The sequence below is a fragment of the Emys orbicularis genome, chromosome 8 (genome assembly GCF_028017835.1).
Source record: "Emys orbicularis isolate rEmyOrb1 chromosome 8, rEmyOrb1.hap1, whole genome shotgun sequence".
Lineage (NCBI taxonomy): Eukaryota > Metazoa > Chordata > Testudines > Emydidae > Emys > Emys orbicularis.
The window spans coordinates 20,243,317-20,251,517 of NC_088690.1; positions in this window are offsets into that span (position 1 = coordinate 20,243,317).

Below are 8,201 nucleotides of genomic sequence, written 5' to 3' on the forward strand. Positions count from 1 at the left end.
TACAAAATTAAAAAGAAAATGTAGGTTGACTGAGGTCAAACTTGCAAGCAGAGTGTGGGGAGTGGAGATGGAAGCATGGTCACTTGGGACTTTTCTGCATTGGATTGGACAATGTGGTAATACAAAGAACAATGGTTTGCATGGCAGGGGAATAGAGTTGATGATGTATTGTGTCTTTTCTCAGATTTGTGGGAGACATAGCAAGAAATGTTCTTTCTTTCAGGGTTCAGTTCTGCAAGGTGCAGAACATTCTAGACTGAGGCCAGAGAAGTGTTTAAGAATGTGCTTAATTTTGAACACAAGTAATCCCAGATGCTTAAGTGATTAGCTGGATTGGGGGCCAGAATACTCCTCATATTGCAGGATTGAGCCCTTAACCCTATTGGAAGGAGTGGCTACTCAAGTTGTTCTCCAGCTTTGAACTGCCCTGTGAATAGTATCTCCCAGTTCTGCACCAAACTGTTTTAAATTGCTAAATGATGTACTGATCTTTGTAAAACTGGCCTGCATAATCCTTTATAGAGAAACAAAATGATGCTCAGAGACTACGGTGATGAACACAGCAGAAATGCTTATAAACAAACAACTATTTACTGATTTAATACACTGGGAAGAGTTTTGCTTTAATCTTTCATGACTGTCTAGTGCCTCCCCTTTTTGACAAGCTCAGTGTATTGTCAGTATATTATATCCTATATATGCATATAGGATATAATAAAAATAATTTCAATTATAATAAAGCCTTGAAAAGGGCAGTGGGGTTTGTACAGTGACCAGCACAATGGGGTACTAGTCCACAGCACTACCACAATACACAAATAAGAATAAGAGATCTAATTACTTGAGCAAGTGGTTTTTTTTTTTTTTTTTAAGGCTAAAGAGATTGCATCTTAATTTCTAGTTTGACTTTTTGTTTTGTTTCCTTTCTTGTCAGACTCCATAACACTAAGCTGGATTCAGATACCCTTGCTCACAATGAGGTGCTCCTTACTTCAATGGCACCACTTGTATAGTAATGTGCTACACATTTGCTTAAATGATTATTCTGAGAAGTGAGCGCTGTTCTGATTTGGAAGCATTTTGCACCCACTTTCCACTGATACAAAGGACTACACACAGTGCCCTGTTGATGAACTGAGCCCCAACATGAGCAAGGGAGTCAGAATCTGGTCTTTTAGGAATAGTAGGAATCTTTCTTTTACAAATGGTAGAAAGACTATGTTGGAACCAACTATAATGTAAAGAACTCTGCAAATAAGAGAGAAAAATTAAGTGTTCAGTATAAGAACATGTAGAAGTGGGGGGGGGGGGAATTCACACCTAAAATGAAACTGGGGAAATTTGTGTTTTCATAATGTATGTGGTCCAAAACTGCACCGTTCACAGAAGCCAGTGCTGTGAATTGTCAGCAGTTTTTTTTTAAACCAACGCTACTTTGGGGTTTGGTAAACGGAGGTGCTGAGGAAGCTAAAGTTCACAGATTAAACTTTTGGAGTCTGCAGACTTTATATGCATCTTTCTCTGGGCATTCATTTGGATGGCTGTCCTGAGAATACCTGTGTTCTGAAATTCAAGCTAGTCAAGGGGACATCATTATCAACAGTGCCCTCTTGTTGTCAGATCCTGAAAAGAGAAGCGGCAAGGACAAATATACAAGTACATTTTTTTTTTAAAGCTAAAATTAGGTAGAAATTGACTATATTTTCCTTAATGTTCTGTAGTCTGTCCTATCAGATATTACTGAGCATGTGATTATAGAAAATTAACTCTTAAAAAGCTCTTTGGAACACATAGTTTGAGGGAGGAGAAACTATAAGGCAAAGAGTTTCCAGCACATGGAAAGAAAAAGTCACATGGGATTAAGCACAGAACAAAAACTACTCTTCAAGTTTTCCTGTTATAGGAAAATATAATGACGATAGCTTTGTCTTTGTGTCACTGATCAGAGAAAGGAAAAAATTAGGTGGGAGTGAATGTTTGAGCAAAATCCTTTCAGCAATTCTTTTTCTTTCTCTCCAAATTTCTAGATTGTTACAATAGGCATCCATCCTATGCTCTGGTCACCTAGCCCATAAATATTTTTTTAAAAAAAAAAAGGGGGCAAAAGACTGCCTCCCTCAGCCCACCATCTCCTTGAGAGCGCGTTGTGTTTTTTAAACAGATTTTTAAAAGCAATTAAATATTTGAAGAGTGGGCCTACACAGTACATTTTGTGTTGGGTTAGAAGTTGCATTACAGCTGTTTAAGTGGGCATGTCATGGTCAGTCTGAAGTCGGGGAATACACAGTTTTCAAAAGTTGGTTAAGAAGCAGAATTGTTGTTTCTTAACCTGTCCTTTTCCATCTTGCTGCCAATGCTCCAGCCTCCTTGCTGTCCCCAGAAGCATTCTGGGTTTTTTGGGAATATTTTTGAAGATTAAAAATAGAATGTGTCCTTCAAGTGATTTAAGCAGCTTCAGTTGATTTCAAGCTTTTAGACTGTAAGCTCTTTAGGGCAGTGACTGTCTGTATATGTTCAGCACCTACCACAATAGGGTCCTTGTCCGTGGCTGGGGCTCCAAGGCACTACCACACTACAAATCATATAATCATTACGAGGGGCATGATCCAACACCCACTGAAGTCAAGGGAAAGTCTCCCATTGGAGCAGAACCTGTAGATTCAATGAAGCTACTGCAGAGATTTTAAACAACAATCCCCCCACCCCCAATCATGGGGGGACGGACGGAAGGTATGAGTCAAAGGGCTGGCAGGACACTCCCGAGCCATATAGCTGGCCCTGCATGGGCAGATTGCGGGTAAGGGTGGTTAAAGATTGCATTAATAAATACAAGCACCCAGGGGTGCTGGAACAATTTGTATAGTGTGTGTGGGGGGGGGGGGTGCTGAGAGCCACTGAACCAACCCCTAAACCATGAATATGAGGCAAATCGCTTCAAACCTGGGGGTGCAGCCGCACCCCTAGTTCCAGCACCTGCACCCCTGAGCTCGGCACAGTCGCTCCGTTAGTTAACAGGGGGCTCAGCCGGGTACCCAACGCCTCTTACCAGCTTCAGCCGCTCCGAGTAGTGTTAACGCTGTCCCCTCCCCCGCCTGCGGCCAGCCCTGCCCACAGCCGGTGCCTACAGGGGCAGACAGGCGCCAGGTCAGGTGGGGGGTTCCGCAGCACCGAGCTCCCCCGCTGCCCCTGCGGCGCGGTTTGCCCAGGACCCGGGCAGGCAGCGGAGGAGCCCGGCACTTCCCCGCAGCGCTCGAGGGCTGCGCGCCCGCGGAGCCGCCGCCAGCGGCGTAGCTCGGCCCTTAGGGGCCAGGCCGGGCGCCGGAAAGGCCGGCGGGGCGGGGCGGGCGCCGGGGGAGGGCAAGGAGCGCTGTCCTAGGTCGGCTGGTGCTGCGCGGCGCACGCGTGTGCGCGGCTCCCTGCGCGCAGAGCTGGAGGAGCGCAGCGGGGCGGCGCAAGCAAGGAGCCCGGCTGGCGATGCTGGGGGGTGAGTGGCCCCCGGGCTGTGGGGAGAGAGTTGGGGAGGGGGGCCGCGCGGTCTGCGAAGAGTGGGGGGAGTTTCCAGCCTCTTCCCTGGGCAAGGGTCCCCTCCTGGAGGGTGTGGTCCTGTGCCCCTCACCTGAACTCAGCTCACTGCAACCAGGGCGCAGGGGGGTCCTTGTCCTGGGCGCCTAGTGGGGTTGGTGGGGGGGGAGGGGAGCAGCTCAGCACCAGGCCCCAGAGGCTGGGCTTTGAGGGATTCTCATGCAGGGTGAGACTTTGCCCCCTCTCTCCTTTCCAAATTCCCTCTGAACAGGAAAGCTGCGCGGTGAAGAGACACCCTGGAAGGGACGTGTCATGTTGGGTCAATGGTGGAGATGGAGCTGGCCTTTCTTGGTACCTCAGGAGCTCTCCCCTGGTGACTGGAGCCACATCAGTGAAACCAGGCAAGTCGATTCTGTGATCAGAATAAAAGGACAGAGAGAGAGAGGAGTGTCTTGCCCACAGAAGTTAGAAATGGAAAAGGCCCTGCTGGATCAGCACCTTGTTTTCAATTTAGCTGAGACAAGGTTTCAGGAGGGAGGAAAGACTATCCTTAATGATAAACTGCAGACCATGGGTTCAAATATATTTATCCCATAGAAAGTGCTCACAAACCTTTTTGAGACATTGTACTCCAGGCTGAGAATGTCTGATCTCCTTATGCCTTTTGCCAGACAGTGCAGAAGTATTAATAAGTACTGACACTACACCATTGCTTAACGCTATTATTAGCGATTCAATACTTATTTCTGTTACTAAGGCAGGACACCCTGCCTTTTTATGTTACAATTATGTTTATTGTTATACCAGTGCATATTGGATGCTTCCGCAATTCAAATATGCATTTTTTAAAATAAATTTTTGCAAGCCATTTATGCATAGGAAATTAAGATATTTCTTATGCATCTGACGAAGTGGGTATTCACCCACGAAAGCTTATGCTCCAATACATCTGTTAGTCTTAAAAGTACCACTGGACTCTCTGTTGCTTTTTAAGATATTTCTATTATCTAATGGGTCCAGTCCAGCTCCCATTGAAGCCAATAGGAGCTGTGCTGTTGACTTCAGTAGGATGATCAAGCCCAAAGTAACCATATTAATGGTTAAAAAACATTTTACACATTTATTATTTGTATTACCATTGCACCTAGGAACTGTAGGCATAGACCAAGACCCCAATGTGCTAGGTACTGTACAGAGAACAACGAGACCATCCCTGCCCCAAAGAGCTTTTGCATAACTATTGCTAAATATAAAAAAATCCATATTACCATGGAATCGTTTCTTATTATTGGATTCACACTATACCCTGTAATGGGTTCTGTTCTCAATAATCCAAATGAAAACTATAAAATGTAATATTTTGAATGAAAGCACCACCTTCAAAAAAAAGTTGGAGGTTGTTGTTTTTCCAAGACCATATGATTGTATTAAGTAAGTTACAGGTATTTTAAAACAAAATTATTTAAGATATGTTTACCCAACAGCAGAACGGTTAGGCTGCCATATAAACGCTATAGTTCCAATCATTCTGACATCTGCATACGGCTATATTCACACCTTTCTTTGCTCAACATCAATGTCTGTCAACCCACAAAAGCAAGGACATTCCATAAGTGCTGCAACTCTATCCGTAACTCCTCGTGGTCTTGTCTAGAAAATATCTTCAGCAAAAGTGCAGCTGCAGTGGTGCTACCAGCAGTGTAAGCACTACCATAGACAAGGAGCAGGCAATTTTTTCAGACTACCTATGAGATTAGATGATACAATAGTAAACACTCCTATTCTTGGTGTCCACTAGATTTTATACTATCAGTACCAGTGTTAGTGGTGTAGTGGTGCTGAAAAAACAGATATTAGGTTTATTAGTATAGTATTCATGATCCCTAAATACACCTCTACCCCGATATAACGCTGTCCTCGGGAGCCAAAAAAAAAATCTTACCGCGTTATAGGTGAAACCGCGTTATATCGAACTTGCTTTGATCCACCAGAGTGCGCAGCCCTGCCCCCCCGGAGCACTGCTTTACCGCGTTATATCCGAATTCGTGTTATATCGGGTTGCGTTATATCGGGGTAGAGGTGTAGTATGTGATCTGTCATACTGCGTCTGCAGTAATGCATGTAATGTAATGCAGTGTCAGAAATCATGCTATCATTAGAAAGACATCTCAATGTTCCTATCAATGGCAGTATATCCTGCTTAGAATGAAGTTTCTGCCTGAACTCTGAATTTCTTTGCTCTTGGAATGAGAACATCAGACTTAAAGGTGAACTGCAAAGCCTTTGTGAAGGATAAACTTCACAAACTATTTAAGAAGTAAAAATTAGTTGATCACATCAGTTACTTTAAGACAACTGTAATACTTTCATGGACACACAGAATTCACTCTCATCAGCATTTCTACATATCATGTAGACTTCATAGTTGTAAACATGCATAAGCACGGGGGAAAAAGTGAAAGGTCTTCATAGGTCTGCTACCTCACAAGCTTAAAGAGAACCTCAGTTATCTTTTATTCAGTCTGTGTACAGGTAGCAAAATTTCCCCTTCCTGATATAGAATCTTAAAGGTTTTTTTTTTTCTTTTTTTTTTTTTTAAGAAAGTTTGACGTTTATCTCTGATCTCCTCTGGTATTTGCTCTTACATTTTATGCTGTATGAATTTTGCATATGTAACTTGGTCAGTTCATTTTATAGTGCTTTCATTGTCTAGAACTTAAGCAATAAGCAACTATCCAAAAAAGGATATGAATAGATGTGTTGTTGGCACATTGACTCAGGCAGTACTATGGCTATGGTTTTGCTGTCATAAAGCAAGCTGTCTGAAGGATGTTTACAGTTACTGGGCAATTTCAGTTTATTGGAAAACACGCCATTTACTTGAATCACATTAGTGCTGTGATTGCTCATCGGTATGGTAGCTGAGGATTTCAGTGACTGCTGTAAGTAAAGTTTTTGCAGAGGCTGAGGAATTTTACAGTGAGACTTAAGATTTCAGTTTGAAGGACTTATAATTACAGTCTTTATGAAAGATACAGTCTTTATGAAATATATAAGATTTTCAAAAATTACAAACCACCACATATCAACTCCCCTGTCTTTCATCCTCAGATACCTCTCAAAAAAGGAAGAGTTCACATTTCCTTGCCTCCCCCCGCCCTCCTCCCCCCAAAAGCCTGGAAAGTAAACTTCATATTAATGTAAAAATAAATTAGCAAAGACTGGATTTTCCAGAACAATGTCTCCGGCTTGTCCCCCAAAATGTCATGCAAAGGGGTCAGGATTCACAGAGCTTCTAACAGCACAAATACTTTGTTGGAAATAAAGAATTAAATCATGAAAACATTGCAATAGAAGTATTTTCATTACAAAAGGTCAAACGATAAGAGTCATAATAGATTCACTCTGCTGTAACATGCCTGATATGCCTTCACTCCTCCAATATATATGTGCAGCATTACAGGATAAAGATCAATGATCAATTACTAATGGCACTTTTAGATGTTAAAATAGGGTGGAAAATAGCCCTACCTGAACTTGAAATATTTAAGGCCCCTTCTGGGAATTTTCTGGCCAAAGTTCAAACACTTCAACATCATCTATATTTTAAAGTTGTTTATTATGACCAGAACTAGTATAGGTTTGCAGTTGAAGAGACAGATATTTATAATTTTTAAAAATGTATCAATCCTTTGGAAGCTTGAAACTTAAATCTCTTAGTTTAAAAAAAAAAAAAGTGTTTGCCTCCATTACATCTGCCCGGGCATTTGTTTATTGTAGGGTAGACTTTAACTAACAGTTTGCAAGTCAGCAGTGTTTTTATCATCTGTGCTGCCTTTCATTTTGTGGAAGTGGATGGATCAAAGAATTGTGGTATTGCCAACTTCCACAATTTTATTACGAGTCTTGCATTATTTGGTGTTTTTCGTAAAGTTCTAGATCCTTGAATCTCAGGATTTTGTGAGAGTCTCAGGTTTCATTAAAAAAAAAAAAATTGTTTATGGCCCTCATGTAGGGTTGCCAACCCTCCAGGCTTGGCCTGTTGTCTCCAGGAATTCAAGATTAATCTTTAATTAAAGATTATGTCATGTGACGAAATCTCCAGGAATACATCCAACCAATTGGCAACCCTAAAGGCTCAAAAGCCAGAAGGCAAATAAGAACCACCCCACTTTTATGTTTAAAAAAAATCATGATTGTGTAGGACCTGATCCATGATTTTCTTGGAGTCAGCAAGACTGATTCCTAGGAGAATATAGAGCCTTTGACTTATAACCTCTCTTTTGAATTTGGCATGGTTGAACTAATTTCCTCATGCTGGAATAGCACTTCCCATAGTGGCCTTCTCAGTAGCGAGGCTGGACTATGCCCTAATCCCTAGAGGAGTTTGGAGTTAATTAACAGGGAAGCTTTCACTGCCTCTGCTACCTGTTCTGTGTATAGAGGACAGCATTCTGGTCCTTTCCACAAGCATCACTCACTTTAGGGCAATATCTTGGGTCACCCAAGAAAAGTCAGAACACAGACTTTGAAGAGTGGCGGCAGACACTGTGTCCCTCCCACCCTCCCCCATGGGCTTTCTAACCAGTGGATCATCCAGTTCGAAAGACCACTTACTGTTCTCTTCTCACCATTCACCTGTCCTGTCCGTTAACTCCTTCTCCCCTGGGCTCCTACAG